General features: G+C 67.1%; 1 protein-coding gene across 2 annotated transcripts in view; it reads left to right on the top strand.

The window, feature by feature from the left end:
• Window positions 1–25,621, top strand: part of ccdc102a (coiled-coil domain containing 102A) — a 447,664-nt gene that overhangs the window by 279,297 nt on the left and 142,746 nt on the right. The window lies entirely within an intron of this gene.

Genomic DNA, 25,621 nt, shown 5'->3' with positions numbered 1-25,621 from the left:
TCTGGGGGAGAGAGCGATGTCTGGGAGCGAGGGAGCGGTGTCTGGGAGCGAGGGAGCGGTGTCTGGGAGAGAGCGCGGTGTCTGGGAGCGAGAGGGCGGTGTCTGGGTGCGAGGGAGCAGTGTCTGGGAGAAAGGAAGCAGTGTCTGGGAGAGAGAGCGGTGTCTGGGAGCGAGAGAGTGGTATCTGGGAGCGAGGGAGCGGTGTCTGGGAGAGAGCGCGGTGTCTGGGAGCGAGAGGGCGGTGTCTGGGTGCGAGGGAGCAGTGTCTGGGAGAAAGGAAGCAGTGTCTGGGAGAGAGAGCGGTGTCTGGGAGCGAGGGAGCGGTGTCTGGGAGCGAGAGAGCGGTGTCTGGGAGCGAGGGCGTGTCTGGGAGCGAGGGCGGTGTCTGGGAGCGAGAGAGCGGTGTCAGGGAGCGAGGGCGGTGTCTGGGAGTGTGGGCGGTGTCTGGGAGCGAGAGCGGTGTCTCGGAGCGAGGGTGGTGTCTGGGAGAGATGCCCGTGTCTGGGAGAGAGTGAGCGGTGCCTGGCAGCGAGGGAACGGTGTCTGGGAGCGAGAGAGCGGTGTCTGGGAGCGAGGGCGTTTTCTGGGAGCGAGGCCGTGTCCGAGAGCGAGGGCGGTGTCTGGGAACGAGGGCGGTGTCTGGGAGCGAGAGAGCGGTGTCTGGGACCGAGAGAGTGGTGTCTGGGAGCGAGGGCGGTGTCTGGGAGCGAGGGCGGTGTCTGGGAGCGAGGGCGGTGTCTGGGAGCGAGAGTGCGATGTCTGGGAGAGAGAGAGAGCGGTGTCTGGGAGCGAGCGAGCGGTGTCTGGGAGCGAGGGCGGTGTCTGGGAGAGAGAGCGGTGTCTGGGAGAGAGAGAGCGGTGTCTGGGAGAGAGAGAGCGGTGTCTGGGAGAGAGGGCTGTGTCTGGGAGCGAGAGAGCGGTGTCTGGGAGCGAGGGTGGTGTCTGGGAGAGATGCCCGTGTCTGGGAGCGAGTGAGCGGTGCCTGGCAGCGAGGGAACGGTGAATGGGAGCGAGAGAGCGGTGTCTGGGAGCGAGGGCGTGTCTGGGAGCGAGGGCGGTGTCTGGGAGCGAGGCCGTGTCTGGGAGCGAGGGCGGTGTCTGGGAGCGAGGGCGGTGTCTGGGAACGAGGGCGGTGTCTGGAAGAGAGAGCGGTGTCTGGGAGAGAGGGCGGTGTCTGGGAGCGAGGGAGCGGAGTCTGGGAGCGAGGGCGGTTTCTGGGAGCGAGGGCGGTGTCTGGGAGAGAGAGAGAGCGGTTTCTGGGAGCGAGGGAGCGGTGTCTGGGAGCGAGGGCGGTGTCTGGAAGAGAGAGCGGTGTCTGGGAGAGAGAGGGCAGTGTCTGGGAGAGAGAGAGCGGTGTCTGGGAGAGAGGGCTGTGTCTGGGAGCGAGAGAGCGGTGTCTGGGAGCGAGGGAGCGGTGTCTGGGAGAAAGGGAGCAGTGTCTGGGAGAGAGAGCGGTGTCTCGGAGCGAGGGTGGTGTCTGGGAGAGATGCCCGTGTCTGGGAGAGAGTGAGCGGTGCCTGGCAGCGAGGGAACGGTGTCTGGGAGCGAGAGAGCGGTGTCTGGGAGCGAGGGCGTTTTCTGGGAGCGAGGCCGTGTCCGAGAGCGAGGGCAGTGTCTGGGAACGAGGGCGGTGTCTGGGAGCGAGAGAGCGGTGTCTGGGACCGAGAGAGTGGTGTCTGGGAGCGAGGGCGGTGTCTGGGAGCGAGGGCGGTGTCTGGGAGCGAGGGCGGTGTCTGGGAGCGAGAGTGCGATGTCTGGGAGAGAGAGAGAGCGGTGTCTGGGAGCGAGGGAGCGGTGTCTGGGAGCGAGGGCGGTGTCTGGGAGAGAGAGCGGTGTCTGGGAGAGAGAGAGCGGTGTCTGGGAGAGAGAGAGCGGTGTCTGGGAGAGAGGGCTGTGTCTGGGAGCGAGAGAGCGGTGTCTGGGAGCGAGGGTGGTGTCTGGGAGAGATGCCCGTGTCTGGGAGCGAGTGAGCGGTGCCTGGCAGCGAGGGAACGGTGAATGGGAGCGAGAGAGCGGTGTCTGGGAGCGAGGGCGTGTCTGGGAGCGAGGGCGGTGTCTGGGAGCGAGGCCGTGTCTGGGAGCGAGGGCGGTGTCTGGGAGCGAGGGAGCGGTGTCTGGGAGCGAGGGCGGTTTCTGGGAGCGAGGGCGGTGTCTGGGAGAGAGAGAGAGAGCGGTTTCTGGGAGCGAGGGAGCGGTGTCTGGGAGCGAGGGCGGTGTCTGGAAGAGAGAGCGGTGTCTGGGAGAGAGAGCGGTGTCTGGGAGAGAGAGGGCGGTGTCTGGGAGAGAGAGAGCGGTGTCTGGGAGAGAGGGCTGTGTCTGGGAGCGAGAGAGCGGTGTCTGGGAGCGAGGGAGCGGTGTCTGGGAGAAAGGGAGCAGTGTCTGGGAGAGAGAGCGGTGTCTCGGAGCGAGGGTGGTGTCTGGGAGAGATGCCCGTGTCTGGGAGAGAGTGAGCGGTGCCTGGCAGCGAGGGAACGGTGTCTGGGAGCGAGAGAGCGGTGTCTGGGAGCGAGGGCGTTTTCTGGGAGCGAGGCCGTGTCCGAGAGCGAGGGCGGTGTCTGGGAACGAGGGCGGTGTCTGGGAGCGAGAGAGCGGTGTCTGGGACCGAGAGAGTGGTGTCTGGGAGCGAGGCCGTGTCTGGGAGCGAGGGCGGTATCTGGGAGCGAGGGCGGTGTCTGGGAGCGAGGGAGCGGTGTCTGGGAGCGAGGGCGGTGTCTGGGAGCGAGAGTGCGATGTCTGGGAGAGAGAGAGAGCGGTGTCTGGGAGCGAGGGAGCGGTGTCTGGGAGCGAGGGCGGTGTCTGGGAGAGAGAGCGGTGTCTGGGAGAGAGAGAGCGGTGTCTGCGAGAGAGAGAGCGGTGTCTGGGAGAGAGGGCTGTGTCTTGGGAGCGAGAGAGCGGTGTCTGGGAGCGAGGGAGCGGTGTCTGGGAGAAAGGGAGCAGTGTCTGGGAGAGAGAGCGGTGTCTGGGAGCGAGGGTGGTGTCTGGGAGAGATGCCCGTGTCTGGGAGCGAGGGAGCGGTGCCTGGCAGCGAGTGAACGGTGTCTGGGAGCGAGAGAGCGGTGTCTGGGAGCGAGGGCGTGTCTGGGAGCGAGGGCGTGTCTGGGAGCGAGGGCGGTGTCTGGGAGCGAGAGAGCGGTGTCTGGGAGCGAGGGCGGTGTCTGGGAGCGAGGGCGGTGTCTGGGGGCGAGAGAGTGGTGTCTGGGAGCGAGGCCGTGTCTGGGAGCGAGGGCGGTATCTGGGAGCGAGGTCGCTGTCTGGGAGCGAGGTCGCTGTCTGGGAGAGAGAGCGGTGTCTGGGAGCGAGGGCGGTGTCTGGGAGCGAGGGAGCGGTGTCTGGGAGCGAGAGCGGTATCTGGGAGCGAGGGCGGTGTCTGGAAGCGAGAGCGGTGTCTGGGAGAGAGAGAGCGGTGTCTGGGAGCTATGCCGGTGTCTGGGAGAGATGCCGGTGTCTGGGAGCGAGGGAGCGGTTTCTGTGAGCGAGAGAGCGGTGTCTGGGAGCGAGGGCGGTGTCTGGGAGTGAGGGAGCGGTGTCTGGGAGCTAGGGCGGTGTCTGGGAGCGAGAGAGCGGTGTCTGGGAGCGAGGGAGCGGTGTCTGGGAGAGAGCGCGGTGTCTGGGAGCGAGAGGGCGGTGTCTGGGTGCGAGGGAGCGGTGTCTGGGAGAAAGGAAGCAGTGTCTGGGAGAGAGAGCGGTGTCTGGGAGCGAGGGCGGTATCTGGGAGCGAGGGAGCGGTGTCTGGGAGCGAGGGCGTTTTCTGGGAGCTAGGCCGTGTCTGGGAGCGAGGGCGGTATCTGGGAGCGAGGTCGCTGTCTGGGGGAGAGAGCGGTGTCTGGGAGCGAGGGCGGTGTCTGGGAGCGAGGGAGCTGTGTCTGGGAGCGAGAGCGGTATCTGGGAGCGAGGGCGGTGTCTGGGAGCGAGGGAGCGGTGTCTGGGAGCGAGGGCGGTTTCTGGGAGCGAGGGCGGTGTCTGGGAGAGAGAGAGAGCGGTTTCTGGGAGCGAGGGAGCGGTGTCTGGGAGCGAGGGCGGTGTCTGGGAGAGAGAGCGGTGTCTGGGAGAGAGAGCGGTGTCTGAGAGAAAGAGGGCGGTGTCTGGGAGAGAGAGAGCGGTGTCTGGGAGAGAGGGCTGTGTCTGGGAGCGAGAGAGCGGTGTCTGGGAGCGAGGGAGCGGTGTCTGGGAGAAAGGGAGCAGTGTCTGGGAGAGAGAGCGGTGTCTCGGAGCGAGGGTGGTGTCTGGGAGAGATGCCCGTGTCTGGGAGAGAGTGAGCGGTGCCTGGCAGCGAGGGAACGGTGTCTGGGAGCGAGAGAGCGGTGTCTGGGAGCGAGGGCGTTTTCTGGGAGCGAGGCCGTGTCCGAGAGCGAGGGCGGTGTCTGGGAACGAGGGCGGTGTCTGGGAGCGAGAGAGCGGTGTCTGGGACCGAGAGAGTGGTGTCTGGGAGCGAGGCCGTGTCTGGGAGCGAGGGCGGTATCTGGGAGCGAGGGCGGTGTCTGGGAGCGAGGGAGCGGTGTCTGGGAGCGAGGGCGGTGTCTGGGAGCGAGAGTGCGATGTCTGGGAGAGAGAGAGAGCGGTTTCTGGGAGCGAGGGAGCGGTGTCTGGGAGCGAGGGCGGTGTCTGGGAGAGAGAGCGGTGTCTGGGAGAGAGAGAGCGGTGTCTGGGAGAGAGAGAGCGGTGTCTGGGAGAGAGGGCTGTGTCTGGGAGCGAGAGAGCGGTGTCTGGGAGCGAGGGAGCGGTGTCTGGGAGAAAGGGAGCAGTGTCTGGGAGAGAGAGCGGTGTCTGGGAGCGAGGGTGGTGTCTGGGAGAGATGCCCGTGTCTGGGAGCGAGGGAGCGGTGCCTGGCAGCGAGTGAACGGTGTCTGGGGGCGAGAGAGCGGTGTCTGGGAGCGAGGGCGTGTCTGGGAGCGAGGGCGGTGTCTGGGAGCGAGGCCGTGTCTGATAGAGAGGGCGGTGTCTGGGAACGAGGGCGGTGATTGGGAGCGAGAGAGCGGTGTCTGGGACCGAGAGAGTGGTGTCTGGGACCGAGAGAGCGGTGTCTGGGTGCGAGGGAGCGGTGTCTGGGAGCGAGAGAGCGGTGTCTGGGAGCGAGAGAGCGGTGTCTGGGAGCGAGAGTGCGGGGTCTGGGTGCGAGGGAGCGGTGTCTGGGAGCGAGAGAGCGGTGTCTGGGAGCGAGGGCGTGTCTGGGAGCGAGGGCGGTGTCTGGGAGCGAGAGAGCGGTGTCAGGGAGCGAGGGCGGTGTCTGGGAGCGAGGGCAGTGTCTGGGAGCGAGGGAGCAGTGTCTGGGAGCGAGGGCGGTATCTGGGAGTGTGGGCGGTGTCTGGGAGCGAGAGATGTGTCTGGGAGAGAGAGGGCGGTGTAGGGAGCAAGAGAGCGGTGTCTGCAGAGCGAGTGAGCGGTGTCTGTGAGCGAGAGAGCGGTGTCTGGGAGCGAGAGAGAGCGGTGTCTGGGAGCGAGAGAGCGGTGTCTGGGAGAGAGGGCGGTGTCTGGGAGTGAGGGCGGTGTCTGGGAGCAAGAGAGCGGTGTCTGGGAGAGAGAGCGGTGTCTGGGAGAGAGAGAGCGGTGTCTGGGAGCGAGAGAGCGGTGTCTGGGAGAGAGGGCGGTGTCTGGGAGCGAGGGCGGTGTCTGGGAGCGAGGGCGGTGTCTGGGAGCGAGGGCGGTGTCTGGGAGCGAGGGCGTGTCTGGGAGCGAGGGCGGTGTCTGGGAGCGAGGCCGTGTCTGGGAGCGATGGCGGTGTCTGGGAGCGAGGGCGGTGTCTGGGAACGAGGGCGGTGTCTGGGAGCGAGAGAGCGGTGTCTGGGAGAGAGGGCTGTGTCTGGGAGCGAGAGAGCGGTGTCTGGGAGCAAGGGAGCGGTGTCTGGGAGAAAGGGAGCAGTGTCTGGGAGAGAGAGCGGTGTCTGGGAGCGAGGGTGGTGTCTGGGAGAGATGCCCGTGTCTGGGAGCGAGGGCGGTGTCTGGCAGCGAGGGAACGGTGTCTGGGAGCGAGAGAGCGGTGTCTGGGAGCGAGGGCGTGTCTGGGAGCGAGGGCGGTGTCTGGGAGCGAGGCCGTGTCTGGGAGCGAGGGCGGTGTCTGGGAGCGAGGGCGGTGTCTGGGAACGAGGGCGGTGTCTGGGAGCGAGAGAGCGGTGTCTGGGACTGAGAGAGTGGTGTCTGGGAGCGAGGCCGTGTCTGGGAGCGAGGGCGGTATCTGGGAGCGAGGTCGCTGTCTGGGAGCGAGGTCGCTGTCTGGGAGAGAGAGCGGTGTCTGGGAGCGAGGGCGGTGTCTGGGAGCGAGGGAGCGGTGTCTGGGAGCGAGAGCGGTATCTGGGAGCGAGGGCGGTGTCTGGGAGCGAGAGCGGTGTCTGGGAGAGAGAGAGCGGTGTCTGGGAGCGATGCCGGTGTCTGGGAGAGATGCCGGTGTCTGGGAGCGAGGGAGCGGTTTCTGTGAGCGAGAGAGCGGTGTCTGGGAGCGAGGGCGGTGTCTGGGAGTGAGGGAGCGGTGTCTGGGAGCTAGGGCGGTGTCTGGGAGCGAGAGGGCGGTGTCTGGGAGCGAGAGATGTGTCTGGGAGAGAGAGCGGTGTCTGGGAGCGAGAGAGCGGTGTCTGGGAGCGAGGGAGCGGTGTCTGGGAGAGAGAGCGGTGTCTGGGAGCGAGGGTGGTGTCTGGGAGAGATGCCCGTGTCTGGGAGCGAGGGCGGTGTCTGGCAGCGAGGGAACGGTGTCTGGGAGCGAGAGAGCGGTGTCTGGGAGCGAGGGCGTGTCTGGGTGCGAGGGAGCGGTGTCTGGGAGAAAGGAAGCAGTGTCTGGGAGAGAGAGCGGTGTCTGGGAGCGAGGGCGGTATCTGGGAGCGAGGGAGCGGTGTCTGGGAGCGAGGGCGTTTTCTGGGAGCTAGGCCGTGTCTGGGAGCGAGGGCGGTATCTGGGAGCGAGGGCGGTATCTGGGAGCGAGGTCGCTGTCTGGGGGAGAGAGCGGTGTCTGGGAGCGAGGGCGGTGTCTGGGAGCGAGGGAGCTGTGTCTGGGAGCGAGAGCGGTATCTGGGAGCGAGGGCGGTGTCTGGGAGCGAGGGAGCGGTGTCTGGGAGCGAGGGCGGTTTCTGGGAGCGAGGGCGGTGTCTGGGAGAGAGAGAGAGCGGTTTCTGGGAGCGAGGGAGCGGTGTCTGGGAGCGAGGGCGGTGTCTGGAAGAGAGAGCGGTGTCTGGGAAAGAGAGCGGTGTCTGGGAGAGAGAGGGCGGTGTCTGGGAGAGAGAGAGCGGTGTCTGGGAGAGAGGGCTGTGTCTGGGAGCGAGAGAGCGGTGTCTGGGAGCGAGGGAGCGGTGTCTGGGAGAAAGGGAGCAGTGTCTGGGAGAGAGAGCGGTGTCTCGGAGCGAGGGTGGTGTCTGGGAGAGATGCCCGTGTCTGGGAGAGAGTGAGCGGTGCCTGGCAGCGAGGGAACGGTGTCTGGGAGCGAGAGAGCGGTGTCTGGGAGCGAGGGCGTTTTCTGGGAGCGAGGCCGTGTCCGAGAGCGAGGGCGGTGTCTGGGAACGAGGGCGGTGTCTGGGAGCGAGAGAGCGGTGTCTGGGACCGAGAGAGTGGTGTCTGGGAGCGAGGGCGGTGTCTGGGAGCGAGGGCGGTGTCTGGGAGCGAGGGCGGTGTCTGGGAGCGAGAGTGCGATGTCTGGGAGAGAGAGAGAGCGGTGTCTGGGAGCGAGCGAGCGGTGTCTGGGAGCGAGGGCGGTGTCTGGGAGAGAGAGCGGTGTCTGGGAGAGAGAGAGCGGTGTCTGGGAGAGAGAGAGCGGTGTCTGGGAGAGAGGGCTGTGTCTGGGAGCGAGAGAGCGGTGTCTGGGAGCGAGGGTGGTGTCTGGGAGAGATGCCCGTGTCTGGGAGCGAGTGAGCGGTGCCTGGCAGCGAGGGAACGGTGAATGGGAGCGAGAGAGCGGTGTCTGGGAGCGAGGGCGTGTCTGGGAGCGAGGGCGGTGTCTGGGAGCGAGGCCGTGTCTGGGAGCGAGGGCGGTGTCTGGGAGCGAGGGCGGTGTCTGGGAACGAGGGCGGTGTCTGGAAGAGAGAGCGGTGTCTGGGAGAGAGGGCGGTGTCTGGGAGCGAGGGAGCGGAGTCTGGGAGCGAGGGCGGTTTCTGGGAGCGAGGGCGGTGTCTGGGAGAGAGAGAGAGCGGTTTCTGGGAGCGAGGGAGCGGTGTCTGGGAGCGAGGGCGGTGTCTGGAAGAGAGAGCGGTGTCTGGGAGAGAGAGGGCAGTGTCTGGGAGAGAGAGAGCGGTGTCTGGGAGAGAGGGCTGTGTCTGGGAGCGAGAGAGCGGTGTCTGGGAGCGAGGGAGCGGTGTCTGGGAGAAAGGGAGCAGTGTCTGGGAGAGAGAGCGGTGTCTCGGAGCGAGGGTGGTGTCTGGGAGAGATGCCCGTGTCTGGGAGAGAGTGAGCGGTGCCTGGCAGCGAGGGAACGGTGTCTGGGAGCGAGAGAGCGGTGTCTGGGAGCGAGGGCGTTTTCTGGGAGCGAGGCCGTGTCCGAGAGCGAGGGCAGTGTCTGGGAACGAGGGCGGTGTCTGGGAGCGAGAGAGCGGTGTCTGGGACCGAGAGAGTGGTGTCTGGGAGCGAGGGCGGTGTCTGGGAGCGAGGGCGGTGTCTGGGAGCGAGGGCGGTGTCTGGGAGCGAGAGTGCGATGTCTGGGAGAGAGAGAGAGCGGTGTCTGGGAGCGAGGGAGCGGTGTCTGGGAGCGAGGGCGGTGTCTGGGAGAGAGAGCGGTGTCTGGGAGAGAGAGAGCGGTGTCTGGGAGAGAGAGAGCGGTGTCTGGGAGAGAGGGCTGTGTCTGGGAGCGAGAGAGCGGTGTCTGGGAGCGAGGGTGGTGTCTGGGAGAGATGCCCGTGTCTGGGAGCGAGTGAGCGGTGCCTGGCAGCGAGGGAACGGTGAATGGGAGCGAGAGAGCGGTGTCTGGGAGCGAGGGCGTGTCTGGGAGCGAGGGCGGTGTCTGGGAGCGAGGCCGTGTCTGGGAGCGAGGGCGGTGTCTGGGAGCGAGGGAGCGGTGTCTGGGAGCGAGGGCGGTTTCTGGGAGCGAGGGCGGTGTCTGGGAGAGAGAGAGAGAGCGGTTTCTGGGAGCGAGGGAGCGGTGTCTGGGAGCGAGGGCGGTGTCTGGAAGAGAGAGCGGTGTCTGGGAGAGAGAGCGGTGTCTGGGAGAGAGAGGGCGGTGTCTGGGAGAGAGAGAGCGGTGTCTGGGAGAGAGGGCTGTGTCTGGGAGCGAGAGAGCGGTGTCTGGGAGCGAGGGAGCGGTGTCTGGGAGAAAGGGAGCAGTGTCTGGGAGAGAGAGCGGTGTCTCGGAGCGAGGGTGGTGTCTGGGAGAGATGCCCGTGTCTGGGAGAGAGTGAGCGGTGCCTGGCAGCGAGGGAACGGTGTCTGGGAGCGAGAGAGCGGTGTCTGGGAGCGAGGGCGTTTTCTGGGAGCGAGGCCGTGTCCGAGAGCGAGGGCGGTGTCTGGGAACGAGGGCGGTGTCTGGGAGCGAGAGAGCGGTGTCTGGGACCGAGAGAGTGGTGTCTGGGAGCGAGGCCGTGTCTGGGAGCGAGGGCGGTATCTGGGAGCGAGGGCGGTGTCTGGGAGCGAGGGAGCGGTGTCTGGGAGCGAGGGCGGTGTCTGGGAGCGAGAGTGCGATGTCTGGGAGAGAGAGAGAGCGGTGTCTGGGAGCGAGGGAGCGGTGTCTGGGAGCGAGGGCGGTGTCTGGGAGAGAGAGCGGTGTCTGGGAGAGAGAGAGCGGTGTCTGCGAGAGAGAGAGCGGTGTCTGGGAGAGAGGGCTGTGTCTTGGGAGCGAGAGAGCGGTGTCTGGGAGCGAGGGAGCGGTGTCTGGGAGAAAGGGAGCAGTGTCTGGGAGAGAGAGCGGTGTCTGGGAGCGAGGGTGGTGTCTGGGAGAGATGCCCGTGTCTGGGAGCGAGGGAGCGGTGCCTGGCAGCGAGTGAACGGTGTCTGGGAGCGAGAGAGCGGTGTCTGGGAGCGAGGGCGTGTCTGGGAGCGAGGGCGTGTCTGGGAGCGAGGGCGGTGTCTGGGAGCGAGAGAGCGGTGTCTGGGAGCGAGGGCGGTGTCTGGGAGCGAGGGCGGTGTCTGGGGGCGAGAGAGTGGTGTCTGGGAGCGAGGCCGTGTCTGGGAGCGAGGGCGGTATCTGGGAGCGAGGTCGCTGTCTGGGAGCGAGGTCGCTGTCTGGGAGAGAGAGCGGTGTCTGGGAGCGAGGGCGGTGTCTGGGAGCGAGGGAGCGGTGTCTGGGAGCGAGAGCGGTATCTGGGAGCGAGGGCGGTGTCTGGAAGCGAGAGCGGTGTCTGGGAGAGAGAGAGCGGTGTCTGGGAGCTATGCCGGTGTCTGGGAGAGATGCCGGTGTCTGGGAGCGAGGGAGCGGTTTCTGTGAGCGAGAGAGCGGTGTCTGGGAGCGAGGGCGGTGTCTGGGAGTGAGGGAGCGGTGTCTGGGAGCTAGGGCGGTGTCTGGGAGCGAGAGGGCGGTGTCTGGGAGCGAGAGATGTGTCTGGGAGAGAGAGCGGTGTCTGGGAGCGAGAGAGCGGTGTCTGGGAGCGAGGGAGCGGTGTCTGGGAGAGAGCGCGGTGTCTGGGAGCGAGAGGGCGGTGTCTGGGTGCGAGGGAGCGGTGTCTGGGAGAAAGGAAGCAGTGTCTGGGAGAGAGAGCGGTGTCTGGGAGCGAGGGCGGTATCTGGGAGCGAGGGAGCGGTGTCTGGGAGCGAGGGCGTTTTCTGGGAGCTAGGCCGTGTCTGGGAGCGAGGGCGGTATCTGGGAGCGAGGTCGCTGTCTGGGGGAGAGAGCGGTGTCTGGGAGCGAGGGCGGTGTCTGGGAGCGAGGGAGCTGTGTCTGGGAGCGAGAGCGGTATCTGGGAGCGAGGGCGGTGTCTGGGAGCGAGGGAGCGGTGTCTGGGAGCGAGGGCGGTTTCTGGGAGCGAGGGCGGTGTCTGGGAGAGAGAGAGAGCGGTTTCTGGGAGCGAGGGAGCGGTGTCTGGGAGCGAGGGCGGTGTCTGGGAGAGAGAGCGGTGTCTGGGAGAGAGAGCGGTGTCTGAGAGAAAGAGGGCGGTGTCTGGGAGAGAGAGAGCGGTGTCTGGGAGAGAGGGCTGTGTCTGGGAGCGAGAGAGCGGTGTCTGGGAGCGAGGGAGCGGTGTCTGGGAGAAAGGGAGCAGTGTCTGGGAGAGAGAGCGGTGTCTCGGAGCGAGGGTGGTGTCTGGGAGAGATGCCCGTGTCTGGGAGAGAGTGAGCGGTGCCTGGCAGCGAGGGAACGGTGTCTGGGAGCGAGAGAGCGGTGTCTGGGAGCGAGGGCGTTTTCTGGGAGCGAGGCCGTGTCCGAGAGCGAGGGCGGTGTCTGGGAACGAGGGCGGTGTCTGGGAGCGAGAGAGCGGTGTCTGGGACCGAGAGAGTGGTGTCTGGGAGCGAGGCCGTGTCTGGGAGCGAGGGCGGTATCTGGGAGCGAGGGCGGTGTCTGGGAGCGAGGGAGCGGTGTCTGGGAGCGAGGGCGGTGTCTGGGAGCGAGAGTGCGATGTCTGGGAGAGAGAGAGAGCGGTTTCTGGGAGCGAGGGAGCGGTGTCTGGGAGCGAGGGCGGTGTCTGGGAGAGAGAGCGGTGTCTGGGAGAGAGAGCGGTGTCTGAGAGAAAGAGGGCGGTGTCTGGGAGAGAGAGAGCGGTGTCTGGGAGAGAGGGCTGTGTCTGGGAGCGAGAGAGCGGTGTCTGGGAGCGAGGGAGCGGTGTCTGGGAGAAAGGGAGCAGTGTCTGGGAGAGAGAGCGGTGTCTGGGAGCGAGGGTGGTGTCTGGGAGAGATGCCCGTGTCTGGGAGCGAGGGAGCGGTGCCTGGCAGCGAGTGAACGGTGTCTGGGGGCGAGAGAGCGGTGTCTGGGAGCGAGGGCGTGTCTGGGAGCGAGGGCGGTGTCTGGGAGCGAGGCCGTGTCTGATAGAGAGGGCGGTGTCTGGGAACGAGGGCGGTGATTGGGAGCGAGAGAGCGGTGTCTGGGACCGAGAGAGTGGTGTCTGGGACCGAGAGAGCGGTGTCTGGGTGCGAGGGAGCGGTGTCTGGGAGCGAGAGAGCGGTGTCTGGGAGCGAGAGAGCGGTGTCTGGGAGCGAGAGTGCGGGGTCTGGGTGCGAGGGAGCGGTGTCTGGGAGCGAGAGAGCGGTGTCTGGGAGCGAGGGCGTGTCTGGGAGCGAGGGCGGTGTCTGGGTGCGAGGGAGCAGTGTCTGGGAGAAAGGAAGCAGTGTCTGGGAGAGAGAGCGGTGTCTGGGAGCGAGGGAGCGGTGTCTGGGAGCGAGAGAGCGGTGTCTGGGAGCGAGGGCGTGTCTGGGAGCGAGGGCGGTGTCTGGGAGCGAGAGAGCGGTGTCAGGGAGCGAGGGCGGTGTCTGGGAGTGTGGGCGGTGTCTGGGAGCGAGGGAGCGGTGTCTGGGAGCGAGAGAGCGGTGTCTGGGAGCGAGGGCGTGTCTGGGAGCGAGGGCGGTGTCTGGGAGCGAGAGAGCGGTGTCTGGGAGCGAGGGCGTGTCTGGGAGCGAGGGCGGTGTCTGGGAGCGAGGCCGTGTCTGATAGAGAGGGCGGTGTCTGGGAACGAGGGCGGTGATTGGGAGCGAGAGAGCGGTGTCTGGGACCGAGAGAGTGGTGTCTGGGACCGAGAGAGCGGTGTCTGGGTGCGAGGGAGCGGTGTCTGGGAGCGAGAGAGCGGTGTCTGGGAGCGAGAGAGCGGTGTCTGGGAGCGAGAGTGCGGGGTCTGGGTGCGAGGGAGCGGTGTCTGGGAGCGAGAGAGCGGTGTCTGGGAGCGAGGGCGTGTCTGGGAGCGAGGGCGGTGTCTGGGAGCGAGAGAGCGGTGTCAGGGAGCGAGGGCGGTGTCTGGGAGCGAGGGCAGTGTCTGGGAGCGAGGGAGCAGTGTCTGGGAGCGAGGGCGGTATCTGGGAGTGTGGGCGGTGTCTGGGAGCGAGAGATGTGTCTGGGAGAGAGAGGGCGGTGTAGGGAGCAAGAGAGCGGTGTCTGCAGAGCGAGTGAGCGGTGTCTGTGAGCGAGAGAGCGGTGTCTGGGAGCGAGAGAGAGCGGTGTCTGGGAGCGAGAGAGCGGTGTCTGGGAGAGAGGGCGGTGTCTGGGAGTGAGGGCGGTGTCTGGGAGCAAGAGAGCGGTGTCTGGGAGAGAGAGCGGTGTCTGGGAGAGAGAGAGCGGTGTCTGGGAGCGAGAGAGCGGTGTCTGGGAGCGAGGGAGCGGTGGCTGGGAGAGAGCGCGGTGTCTGGGAGAGAGGGCGGTGTCTGGGAGAGAGAGAGCGGTGTCTGGGAGCGAGGGCGGTGTCTGGGAGCGAGAGAGCGGTGTCTGGGAGTGAGAGAGAGCGGTGTCTGGGAGCGAGAGAGCGGTGTCTGGGAGAGAAGATGGTGTCTGGGAGAGAGAGAGCGGTGTCTGGGAGCGAGAGAGCGGTGTCTGGGAGCGAGGAAGCGGTGTCTGGGAGAGAGCGCTGTGTCTGGGAGCGAGAGAGCGGTGTCTGGGAGCGAGAGAGCGGTGTCTGGGAGCGAGAGAGCGGTGTCTGGGAGCGAGAGAGCGTTGTCTGGGAGAGAGGGCGGTGTCTGGGAGAGAGAGAGCGGTGTCTGGGAGCGAGGGAGCGGTGTCTGGGAGCGAGGGAGCGGTGTCTGGGAGAGAGCGCGGTGTCTGGGAGCGAGAGAGCGGTGTCTGGGAGAGAGGGCGATGTCTGGGAGCGAGGGAGCGGTGTCTGGGAGAGAGGGCGGTGTCTGGGAGAGAGAGAGCGGTGTCTGGGAGCGAGGGAGCGGTGTCTGGGAGCGAGGGAGCGGTGTCTGGGAGAGAGCGCGGTGTCTGGGAGCGAGAGAGCGGTGTCTGGGAGAGAGGGAGCAGTGTCTGGTAGCGAGGGAGCGGTGTCTGGGAGAGAAGGCGGTGTCTGGGAGAGAGAGAGCGGTGTCTGGGAGCGAGAGAGCGGTGTCTGGGAGCGAGGGAGCGGTGTCTGGGAGCGAGAGCGCGGTGTCTGGGAGCGAGAGAGCGGTGTCTGGGAGGGAGGGAGCGGTGTCTGGGAGCGAGGGCGTTGTCTGGGAGCGAGGGCGGTGTCTGGGAGCGAGGGAGCGATGTCTGGGAGCAAGGGCGGTGTCTGGGAGCGAGGGAGCGGTGTCTGGGAGAGAGGGCGATGTCTGGGAGCGAGGGAGCGGTGTCTGGGAGAGAGAGAGCGGTGTCTGGGAGCGAGGGCGTTGTCTGGGAGCGAGAGAGCGGTGTCTGGGAGAGATGCCGGTGTCTGGGAGCGAGAGGGCGGTTTCTGGGAGCAAGAGCGGTGTCTGGGAGAGAGAGAGAGCGGTGTCTGGGAACAATGCCAGTGTCTGGGAGAGATGCCGGTGTCTGGGAGCGAGAGGGCCGTGTCTGGGAGCGAGAGCAGTGTCTGGGAGGAAGGGAGCGGTGTCTGGGATAGAGAGCGGTGTCTGGGAGCGAGAGCGGTGTGTGGGAGCGAGGGAGCGGTGTCTGGGAGCGAGAGGGCGGTGCCTGGGAGCGAGAGCGGTGTCTGGGAGCGAGGGCGGTGTCTGGGAGCGAGGGCGGTGTCTGGGAGCGAGGGTGGTGTCTGGGGGCGAGAGGGCGGTGTCTGGGAGCGAGGCCGTGTCTGGGAGCGAGGGCGGTGTCTGGGAGCGAGAGCGGTGTCTGGGAGCGAGAGGGCGGTGCCTGGGAGCGAGAGCGGTGTCTGGGAGCGAGGGCGGTGTCTGGGAGCAAGGGAGCGGTGTCTGTGAGCTAGGGCGGTGTCTGGGAGCGAGAGGGCGGTGTCTGGGAGCGAGAGCGGTGTCTGGGGGAGAGAGCGATTTCTGGGAGCGAGAGAGCGGTGTCTGGGAGCGAGGGAGCGGTGTCTGGGAGAGAGCGCGGTGTCTGGGAGCGAGAGGGCGGTGTCTGGGTGCGAGGGAGCAGTGTCTGGGAGAAAGGAAGCAGTGTCTGGGAGAGAGAGCGGTGTCTGGGAGCGAGGGAGCGGTGTCTGGGAGCGAGAGAGCGGTGTCTGGGAGCGAGGGCGTGTCTGGGAGCGAGGGCGGTGTCTGGGAGCGAGAGAGCGGTGTCAGGGAGCGAGGGCGGTGTCTGGGAGTGTGGGCGGTGTCTGGGAGCGAGGGAGCGGTGTCTGGGAGCGAGAGAGCGGTGTCTGGGAGCGAGGGCGTGTCTGGGAGCGAGGGCGGTGTCTGGGAGCGAGAGAGCGGTGTCTGGGAGCGAGGGCAGTGTCTGGGAGCGAGGGCGTTGTCTGGGAGCGAGGCCGTGTCTGGGAGCGAGGGCGGTATCTAGGAGTGAGGGCGGTATCTGGGAGCGAGGGCGGTATCTGGGAGCGAGGGTGGTGTCTGGGAGCGAGGGCGGTGTCTGGGAGCGAGGGCGGTGTCTGGGAGCGAGAGAGCGGTGTCTGGGAGTGAGAGCGGTGTCTGGGAGCGAGAAAGCAGTGTCTGGGAGCGAGAGAGCGGTGTCTGGGAGTGAGGAAGCGGTGTCTGGGAGAGAGCGCGGTGTCTGGGAGCGAGAGGGCGGTGTCTGGGTGCGAGGGAGCAGTGTCTGGGAGAAAGGAAGCAGTGTCTGGGAGAGAGAGCGGTGTCTGGGAGCGAGGGAGCGGTGTCTGGGAGCGAGAGAGCGGTGTCTGGGAGCGAGGGCGTGTCTGGGAGCGAGGGCGGTGTCTGGGAGCGAGAGAGCGGTGTCAGGGAGCGAGGGCGGTGTCTGGGAGTGTGGGCGGTGTCTGGGAGCGAGGGAGCGGTGTCTGGGAGCGAGAGAGCGGTGTCTGGGAGCGAGGGCGTGTCTGGGAGCGAGGGCGGTGTCTGGGAGCGAGAGAGCGGTGTCTGGGAGCGAGGGCAGTGTCTGGGAGCGAGGGCGTTGTCTGGGAGCGAGGCCGTGTCTGGGAGCGAGGGCGGTATCTAGGAGTGAGGGCGGTATCTGGGAGCGAGGGCGGTATCTGGGAGCGAGGGTGGTGTCTGGGAGCGAGGGCGGTGTCTGGGAGCGAGGGCGGTGTCTGGGAGCGAGAGAGCGGTGTCTGGGAGTGAGAGCGGTGTCTGGGAGCGAGAAAGCAGTGTCTGGGAGCGAGAGAGCGGTGTCTGGGAGTGAGGAAGCGGTGTCTGGAAGCGAGGGAGCGGTGGCTGGGAGAGAGGGCGATGTCTGGGAGCGAGGGAGCGGTCTTTGGGAGAGAGGGCGGTGTCTGGGAGAGAGAGAGTGGTGTCTGTGAGCGCGGGAGCGGTGTCTGGGAGCGAGGGAGCGGTGTCTGGGAGAGAGCGCGGTGTCTGGGAGCGGGACAGCGGTGTCTGGGAGAGAGGGAGCGGTGTCTGGGAGTGAGGGAGCGGTGTCTGGGAGAGAAGGCGGTGTCTGGGAGAGAGAGAGCGGTGTCTGGGAGCGAGAGAGCGGTGTCTCGGAGGGAGGGAGCGGTGTCTGGGAGTGAGGGAGCGGTGTCTGGGAGCGAGGGCGTTGTCTGGGAGCGAGGGCGGTGTCTGGGAGCGAGGGAGCGGTGTCTGGGAGCAAGGGCGGTGTCTGGGAGCGAGGGAGCGGTGTCTGGGAGCGAGGGCGGTGTGTGGGAGCGAGAGAGCGGTGTCTGGGAGCGAGGGAGCGGTGTCTGGGAGCGAGGGCGGTGTCTGGGAGCGAGAGACCGGTGTCTGGGAGCGAGAGAGCGTTGTCTGGGAGTGAGAGAGCGGTGTCTGGGAGCGAGCGAGCGGTGTCTGGGAGCGAGAGCGCGGTGTCTGGGAGCGAGAGAGCGGTGTCTGGGAGTGAGAGAGCGGTGTCTGGGAGAGAGGGCGATGTATGGGAACGAGGGAGCGGTGTCTGGGAGAGAGGGAGGTGTCTGGGAGAGAGAGAGCGGTGTCTGGGAGCGAGGGAGCGGTGTCTGGGAGCGAGGGAGCGGTGTCTGGGAGAGAGCGCGGTGTCTGGGAGCGAGAGAGCGGTGTCTGGGAGAGAGGGAGCGGTGTCTGGTAGCGAGGGAGCGGTGTCTGGGAGAGAAGGCGGTGTCTGGGAGAGAGAGAGCGGTGTCTGGGAGCGAGAGAGCGGTGTCTGGGAGCGAGGGAGCGGTGTCTGGGAGCGAGGGTGTTGTCTGGGAGCGAGGGCGGTGTCTGGGAGCGAGGGAGCGATGTCTGGGAGCAAGGGCGGTGTCTGGGAGCGAGGGAGCGGTGTCTGGGAGAGAGGGCGATGTCTGGGAGCGAGGGAGCGGTGTCTGGGAGAGAGAGAGCGGTGTCTGGGAGAGAGGGCGGTGTCTGGGAGCGAGGGCGGTGTCTGGGAGCGAGAGAGCGGTGTCTGGGAGAGATGCCGATGTCTGGGAGCGAGAGGGCGGTTTCTGGGAGCAAGAGCGGTGTCTGGGAGAGAAAGAGAGCGGTGTCTGGGAACAATGCCGGTGTCTGGGAGAGATGCCGGTGTCTGGGAGCGAGAGGGCCGTGTCTGGGAGCGAGAGCAGTGTCTGGGAGGAAGGGAGCGGTGTCTGGGAGAGAGAGCGGTGTCTGGGAGCGAGAGCGGTGTGTGGGAGCGAGGGAGCGGTGTCTGGGAGCGAGGGCGTTGTCTGGGGGCGAGAGGGCGGTGTCTGGGAGCGAGGCCGTGTCTGGGAGCGAGGGCGGTGTCTGGGAGCGAGAGCGGTGTCTGGGAGCGAGAGCGGTGTCTGGGAGCGAGAGAGCGGTGTTTGGGAGAGATGCCGGTGTCTGGGAGCGAGAGGGCGGTGTCTGGGAGCGAGAGGGGTGTCTGGGAGAGAGAGAGCAGTGTCTGGGAGCGATGCCGGTGTCTGGGAGAGATGCCGGTGTCTGGGAGCGAGGGAGCGGTTTCTGTGAGCGAGAGAGCGGTGTCTGGGAGCGAGGGCGGTGTCTGGGAGCGAGGGCGGTGTCTGGGAGCGAGGGAGCGGTGTCTGGGAGCTAGGGCGGTGTCTGGGAGCGAGAGGGCGGTGTCTGGGAGCGAGAGCGGTGTCTGGGGGAGAGAGCGATGTCTGGGAGCGAGGGAGCGGTGTCTGGGAGCGAGGGAGCGGTGTCTGGGAGAGAGCGCGGTGTCTGGGAGCGAGAGGGCGGTGTCTGGGTGCGAGGGAGCAGTGTCTGGGAGAAAGGAAGCAGTGTCTGGGAGAGAGAGCGGTGTCTGGGAGCGAGAGAGTGGTATCTGGGAGCGAGGGAGCGGTGTCTGGGAGAGAGCGCGGTGTCTGGGAGCGAGAGGGCGGTGTCTGGGTGCGAGGGAGCAGTGTCTGGGAGAAAGGAAGCAGTGTCTGGGAGAGAGAGCGGTGTCTGGGAGCGAGGGAGCGGTGTCTGGGAGCGAGAGAGCGGTGTCTGGGAGCGAGGGCGTGTCTGGGAGCGAGGGCGGTGTCTGGGAGCGAGAGAGCGGTGTCAGGGAGCGAGGGCGGTGTCTGGGAGTGTGGGCGGTGTCTGGGAGCGAGGGAGCGGTGTCTGGGAGCGAGAGAGCGGTGTCTGGGAGCGAGGGCGTGTCTGGGAGCGAGGGCGGTGTCTGGGAGCGAGAGAGCGGTGTCTGGGAGCGAGGGCAGTGTCTGGGAGCGAGGGCGTTGTCTGGGAGCGAGGCCGTGTCTGGGAGCGAGGGCGGTATCTAGGAGTGAGGGCGGTATCTGGGAGCGAGGGCGGTATCTGGGAGCGAGGGTGGTGTCTGGGAGCGAGGGCGGTGTCTGGGAGCGAGGGCGGTGTCTGGGAGCGAGAGAGCGGTGTCTGGGAGTGAGAGCGGTGTCTGGGAGCGAGAAAGCAGTGTCTGGGAGCGAGAGAGCGGTGTCTGGGAGTGAGGAAGCGGTGTCTGGAAGCGAGGGAGCGGTGGCTGGGAGAGAGGGCGATGTCTGGGAGCGAGGGAGCGGTCTTTGGGAGAGAGGGCGGTGTCTGGGAGAGAGAGAGTGGTGTCTGTGAGCGCGGGAGCGGTGTCTGGGAGCGAGGGAGCGGTGTCTGGGAGAGAGCGCGGTGTCTGGGAGCGGGACAGCGGTGTCTGGGAGAGAGGGAGCGGTGTCTGGGAGTGAGGGAGCGGTGTCTGGGAGAGAAGGCGGTGTCTGGGAGAGAGAGAGCGGTGTCTGGGAGCGAGAGAGCGGTGTCTCGGAGGGAGGGAGCGGTGTCTGGGAGTGAGGGAGCGGTGTCTGGGAGCGAGGGCGTTGTCTGGGAGCGAGGGCGGTGTCTGGGAGCGAGGGAGCGGTGTCTGGGAGCAAGGGCGGTGTCTGGGAGCGAGGGAGCGGTGTCTGGGAGCGAGGGCGGTGTGTGGGAGCGAGAGAGCGGTGTCTGGGAGCGAGGGAGCGGTGTCTGGGAGCGAGGGCGGTGTCTGGGAGCGAGAGACCGGTGTCTGGGAGCGAGAGAGCGTTGTCTGGGAGTGAGAGAGCGGTGTCTGGGAGCGAGCGAGCGGTGTCTGGGAGCGAGAGCGCGGTGTCTGGGAGCGAGAGAGCGGTGTCTGGGAGTGAGAGAGCGGTGTCTGGGAGAGAGGGCGATGTATGGGAACGAGGGAGCGGTGTCTGGGAGAGAGGGAGGTGTCTGGGAGAGAGAGAGCGGTGTCTGGGAGCGAGGGAGCGGTGTCTGGGAGCGAGGGAGCGGTGTCTGGGAGAGAGCGCGGTGTCTGGGAGCGAGAGAGCGGTGTCTGGGAGAGAGGGAGCGGTGTCTGGTAGCGAGGGAGCGGTGTCTGGGAGAGAAGGCGGTGTCTGGGAGAGAGAGAGCGGTGTCTGGGAGCGAGAGAGCGGTGTCTGGGAGCGAGGGAGCGGTGTCTGGGAGCGAGGGTGTTGTCTGGGAGCGAGGGCGGTGTCTGGGAGCGAGGGAGCGATGTCTGGGAGCAAGGGCGGTGTCTGGGAGCGAGGGAGCGGTGTCTGGGAGAGAGGGCGATGTCTGGGAGCGAGGGAGCGGTGTCTGGGAGAGAGAGAGCGGTGTCTGGGAGAGAGGGCGGTGTCTGGGAGCGAGGGCGGTGTCTGGGAGCGAGAGAGCGGTGTCTGGGAGAGATGCCGATGTCTGGGAGCGAGAGGGCGGTTTCTGGGAGCAAGAGCGGTGTCTGGGAGAGAAAGAGAGCGGTGTCTGGGAACAATGCCGGTGTCTGGGAGAGATGCCGGTGTCTGGGAGCGAGAGGGCCGTGTCTGGGAGCGAGAGCAGTGTCTGGGAGGAAGGGAGCGGTGTCTGGGAGAGAGAGCGGTGTCTGGGAGCGAGAGCGGTGTGTGGGAGCGAGGGAGCGGTGTCTGGGAGCGAGGGCGTTGTCTGGGGGCGAGAGGGCGGTGTCTGGGAGCGAGGCCGTGTCTGGGAGCGAGGGCGGTGTCTGGGAGCGAGAGCGGTGTCTGGGAGCGAGAGCGGTGTCTGGGAGCGAGAGAGCGGTGTTTGGGAGAGATGCCGGTGTCTGGGAGCGAGAGGGCGGTGTCTGGGAGCGAGAGGGGTGTCTGGGAGAGAGAGAGCAGTGTCTGGGAGCGATGCCGGTGTCTGGGAGAGATGCCGGTGTCTGGGAGCGAGGGAGCGGTTTCTGTGAGCGAGAGAGCGGTGTCTGGGAGCGAGGGCGGTGTCTGGGAGCGAGGGCGGTGTCTGGGAGCGAGGGAGCGGTGTCTGGGAGCTAGGGCGGTGTCTGGGAGCGAGAGGGCGGTGTCTGGGAGCGAGAGCGGTGTCTGGGGGAGAGAGCGATGTCTGGGAGCGAGGGAGCGGTGTCTGGGAGCGAGGGAGCGGTGTCTGGGAGAGAGCGCGGTGTCTGGGAGCGAGAGGGCGGTGTCTGGGTGCGAGGGAGCAGTGTCTGGGAGAAAGGAAGCAGTGTCTGGGAGAGAGAGCGGTGTCTGGGAGCGAGAGAGTGGTATCTGGGAGCGAGGGAGCGGTGTCTGGGAGAGAGGCCGTGTCTGGGAGCGAGGGTGGTGTCTGGGAGCGAGGGTGGTGTCTGGGAGCGAGGGCGGTGTCTGGGAGCGAGGGCGGTGTCTGGGAGCGAGGGCGTTGTCTGGGAGCGAGGCCGTGTCTGGGAGCGAGAGAGCGGTGTCTGGGAGTGAGAGCGGTGTCTGGGAGCGAGAAAGCAGTGTCTGGGAGCGAGAGAGCGGTGTCTGGGAGTGAGGAAGCGGTGTCTGGAAGCGAGGGAGCGGTGGCTGGGAGAGAGGGCGATGTCTGGGAGCGAGGGAGCGGTCTTTGGGAGAGAGGGCGGTGTCTGGGAGAGAGAGAGTGGTGTCTGTGAGCGCGGGAGCGGTGTCTGGGAGCGAGGGAGCGGTGTCTGGGAGAGAGCGCGGTGTCTGGGAGCGGGACAGCGGTGTCTGGGAGAGAGGGAGCGGTGTCTGGGAGTGAGGGAGCGGTGTCTGGGAGAGAAGGCGGTGTCTGGGAGAGAGAGAGCGGTGTCTGGGAGCGAGAGAGCGGTGTCTCGGAGGGAGGGAGCGGTGTCTGGGAGTGAGGGAGCGGTGTCTGGGAGCGAGGGCGTTGTCTGGGAGCGAGGGCGGTGTCTGGGAGCGAGGGAGCGGTGTCTGGGAGCAAGGGCGGTGTCTGGGAGCGAGGGAGCGGTGTCTGGGAGCGAGGGCGGTGTGTGGGAGCGAGAGAGCGGTGTCTGGGAGCGAGGGAGCGGTGTCTGGGAGCGAGGGCGGTGTCTGGGAGCGAGAGACCGGTGTCTGGGAGCGAGAGAGCGTTGTCTGGGAGTGAGAGAGCGGTGTCTGGGAGCGAGCGAGCGGTGTCTGGGAGCGAGAGCGCGGTGTCTGGGAGCGAGAGAGCGGTGTCTGGGAGTGAGAGAGCGGTGTCTGGGAGAGAGGGCGATGTATGGGAACGAGGGAGCGGTGTCTGGGAGAGAGGGAGGTGTCTGGGAGAGAGAGAGCGGTGTCTGGGAGCGAGGGAGCGGTGTCTGGGAGCGAGGGAGCGGTGTCTGGGAGAGAGCGCGGTGTCTGGGAGCGAGAGAGCGGTGTCTGGGAGAGAGGGAGCGGTGTCTGGTAGCGAGGGAGCGGTGTCTGGGAGAGAAGGCGGTGTCTGGGAGAGAGAGAGCGGTGTCTGGGAGCGAGAGAGCGGTGTCTGGGAGCGAGGGAGCGGTGTCTGGGAGCGAGGGTGTTGTCTGGGAGCGAGGGCGGTGTCTGGGAGCGAGGGAGCGATGTCTGGGAGCAAGGGCGGTGTCTGGGAGCGAGGGAGCGGTGTCTGGGAGAGAGGGCGATGTCTGGGAGCGAGGGAGCGGTGTCTGGGAGAGAGAGAGCGGTGTCTGGGAGAGAGGGCGGTGTCTGGGAGCGAGGGCGGTGTCTGGGAGCGAGAGAGCGGTGTCTGGGAGAGATGCCGATGTCTGGGAGCGAGAGGGCGGTTTCTGGGAGCAAGAGCGGTGTCTGGGAGAGAAAGAGAGCGGTGTCTGGGAACAATGCCGGTGTCTGGGAGAGATGCCGGTGTCTGGGAGCGAGAGGGCCGTGTCTGGGAGCGAGAGCAGTGTCTGGGAGGAAGGGAGCGGTGTCTGGGAGAGAGAGCGGTGTCTGGGAGCGAGAGCGGTGTGTGGGAGCGAGGGAGCGGTGTCTGGGAGCGAGGGCGTTGTCTGGGGGCGAGAGGGCGGTGTCTGGGAGCGAGGCCGTGTCTGGGAGCGAGGGCGGTGTCTGGGAGCGAGAGCGGTGTCTGGGAGCGAGAGCGGTGTCTGGGAGCGAGAGAGCGGTGTTTGGGAGAGATGCCGGTGTCTGGGAGCGAGAGGGCGGTGTCTGGGAGCGAGAGGGGTGTCTGGGAGAGAGAGAGCAGTGTCTGGGAGCGATGCCGGTGTCTGGGAGAGATGCCGGTGTCTGGGAGCGAGGGAGCGGTTTCTGTGAGCGAGAGAGCGGTGTCTGGGAGCGAGGGCGGTGTCTGGGAGCGAGGGCGGTGTCTGGGAGCGAGGGAGCGGTGTCTGGGAGCTAGGGCGGTGTCTGGGAGCGAGAGGGCGGTGTCTGGGAGCGAGAGCGGTGTCTGGGGGAGAGAGCGATGTCTGGGAGCGAGGGAGCGGTGTCTGGGAGCGAGGGAGCGGTGTCTGGGAGAGAGCGCGGTGTCTGGGAGCGAGAGGGCGGTGTCTGGGTGCGAGGGAGCAGTGTCTGGGAGAAAGGAAGCAGTGTCTGGGAGAGAGAGCGGTGTCTGGGAGCGAGAGAGTGGTATCTGGGAGCGAGGGAGCGGTGTCTGGGAGAGAGCGCGGTGTCTGGGAGCGAGAGGGCGGTGTCTGGGTGCGAGGGAGCAGTGTCTGGGAGAAAGGAAGCAGTGTCTGGGAGAGAGAGCGGTGTCTGGGAGCGAGGGAGCGGTGTCTGGGAGCGAGAGAGCGGTGTCTGGGAGCGAGGGCGTGTCTGGGAGCGAGGGCGGTGTCTGGGAGCGAGGGTGTTGTCTGGGAGCGAGGGCGGTGTCTGGGAGCGAGGGAGCGATGTCTGGGAGCAAGGGCGGTGTCTGGGAGCGAGGGAGCGGTGTCTGGGAGAGAGGGCGATGTCTGGGAGCGAGGGAGCGGTGTCTGGGAGAGAGAGAGCGGTGTCTGGGAGAGAGGGCGGTGTCTGGGAGCGAGGGCGGTGTCTGGGAGCGAGAGAGCGGTGTCTGGGAGAGATGCCGATGTCTGGGAGCGAGAGGGCGGTTTCTGGGAGCAAGAGCGGTGTCTGGGAGAGAAAGAGAGCGGTGTCTGGGAACAATGCCGGTGTCTGGGAGAGATGCCGGTGTCTGGGAGCGAGAGGGCCGTGTCTGGGAGCGAGAGCAGTGTCTGGGAGGAAGGGAGCGGTGTCTGGGAGAGAGAGCGGTGTCTGGGAGCGAGAGCGGTGTGTGGGAGCGAGGGAGCGGTGTCTGGGAGCGAGGGCGTTGTCTGGGGGCGAGAGGGCGGTGTCTGGGAGCGAGGCCGTGTCTGGGAGCGAGGGCGGTGTCTGGGAGCGAGAGCGGTGTCTGGGAGCGAGAGCGGTGTCTGGGAGCGAGAGAGCGGTGTTTGGGAGAGATGCCGGTGTCTGGGAGCGAGAGGGCGGTGTCTGGGAGCGAGAGGGGTGTCTGGGAGAGAGAGAGCAGTGTCTGGGAGCGATGCCGGTGTCTGGGAGAGATGCCGGTGTCTGGGAGCGAGGGAGCGGTTTCTGTGAGCGAGAGAGCGGTGTCTGGGAGCGAGGGCGGTGTCTGGGAGCGAGGGCGGTGTCTGGGAGCGAGGGAGCGGTGTCTGGGAGCTAGGGCGGTGTCTGGGAGCGAGAGGGCGGTGTCTGGGAGCGAGAGCGGTGTCTGGGGGAGAGAGCGATGTCTGGGAGCGAGGGAGCGGTGTCTGGGAGCGAGGGAGCGGTGTCTGGGAGAGAGCGCGGTGTCTGGGAGCGAGAGGGCGGTGTCTGGGTGCGAGGGAGCAGTGTCTGGGAGAAAGGAAGCAGTGTCTGGGAGAGAGAGCGGTGTCTGGGAGCGAGAGAGTGGTATCTGGGAGCGAGGGAGCGGTGTCTGGGAGAGAGCGCGGTGTCTGGGAGCGAGAGGGCGGTGTCTGGGTGCGAGGGAGCAGTGTCTGGGAGAAAGGAAGCAGTGTCTGGGAGAGAGAGCGGTGTCTGGGAGCGAGGGAGCGGTGTCTGGGAGCGAGAGAGCGGTGTCTGGGAGCGAGGGCGTGTCTGGGAGCGAGGGCGGTGTCTGGGAGCGAGAGAGCGGTGTCAGGGAGCGAGGGCGGTGTCTGGGAGTGTGGGCGGTGTCTGGGAGCGAGGGAGCGGTGTCTGGGAGCGAGAGAGCGGTGTCTGGGAGCGAGGGCGTGTCTGGGAGCGAGGGCGGTGTCTGGGAGCGAGAGAGCGGTGTCTGGGAGCGAGGGCAGTGTCTGGGAGCGAGGGCGTTGTCTGGGAGCGAGGCCGTGTCTGGGAGCGAGGGCGGTATCTAGGAGTGAGGGCGGTATCTGGGAGCGAGGGCGGTATCTGGGAGCGAGGGTGGTGTCTGGGAGCGAGGGCGGTGTCTGGGAGCGAGGGCGGTGTCTGGGAGCGAGAGAGCGGTGTCTGGGAGTGAGAGCGGTGTCTGGGAGCGAGAAAGCAGTGTCTGGGAGCGAGAGAGCGGTGTCTGGGAGTGAGGAAGCGGTGTCTGGAAGCGAGGGAGCGGTGGCTGGGAGAGAGGGCGATGTCTGGGAGCGAGGGAGCGGTCTTTGGGAGAGAGGGCGGTGTCTGGGAGAGAGAGAGTGGTGTCTGTGAGCGCGGGAGCGGTGTCTGGGAGCGAGGGAGCGGTGTCTGGGAGAGAGCGCGGTGTCTGGGAGCGGGACAGCGGTGTCTGGGAGAGAGGGAGCGGTGTCTGGGAGTGAGGGAGCGGTGTCTGGGAGAGAAGGCGGTGTCTGGGAGAGAGAGAGCGGTGTCTGGGAGCGAGAGAGCGGTGTCTCGGAGGGAGGGAGCGGTGTCTGGGAGTGAGGGAGCGGTGTCTGGGAGCGAGGGCGTTGTCTGGGAGCGAGGGCGGTGTCTGGGAGCGAGGGAGCGGTGTCTGGGAGCAAGGGCGGTGTCTGGGAGCGAGGGAGCGGTGTCTGGGAGCGAGGGCGGTGTGTGGGAGCGAGAGAGCGGTGTCTGGGAGCGAGGGAGCGGTGTCTGGGAGCGAGGGCGGTGTCTGGGAGCGAGAGACCGGTGTCTGGGAGCGAGAGAGCGTTGTCTGGGAGTGAGAGAGCGGTGTCTGGGAGCGAGCGAGCGGTGTCTGGGAGCGAGAGCGCGGTGTCTGGGAGCGAGAGAGCGGTGTCTGGGAGTGAGAGAGCGGTGTCTGGGAGAGAGGGCGATGTATGGGAACGAGGGAGCGGTGTCTGGGAGAGAGGGAGGTGTCTGGGAGAGAGAGAGCGGTGTCTGGGAGCGAGGGAGCGGTGTCTGGGAGCGAGGGAGCGGTGTCTGGGAGAGAGCGCGGTGTCTGGGAGCGAGAGAGCGGTGTCTGGGAGAGAGGGAGCGGTGTCTGGTAGCGAGGGAGCGGTGTCTGGGAGAGAAGGCGGTGTCTG

This window comes from Pristiophorus japonicus, chromosome 13 (genome assembly GCF_044704955.1).
Source record: "Pristiophorus japonicus isolate sPriJap1 chromosome 13, sPriJap1.hap1, whole genome shotgun sequence".
Classification (NCBI taxonomy): Eukaryota; Metazoa; Chordata; class Chondrichthyes; family Pristiophoridae; genus Pristiophorus; species Pristiophorus japonicus.
This window is presented reverse-complemented; position numbering and strand designations above follow the sequence as displayed.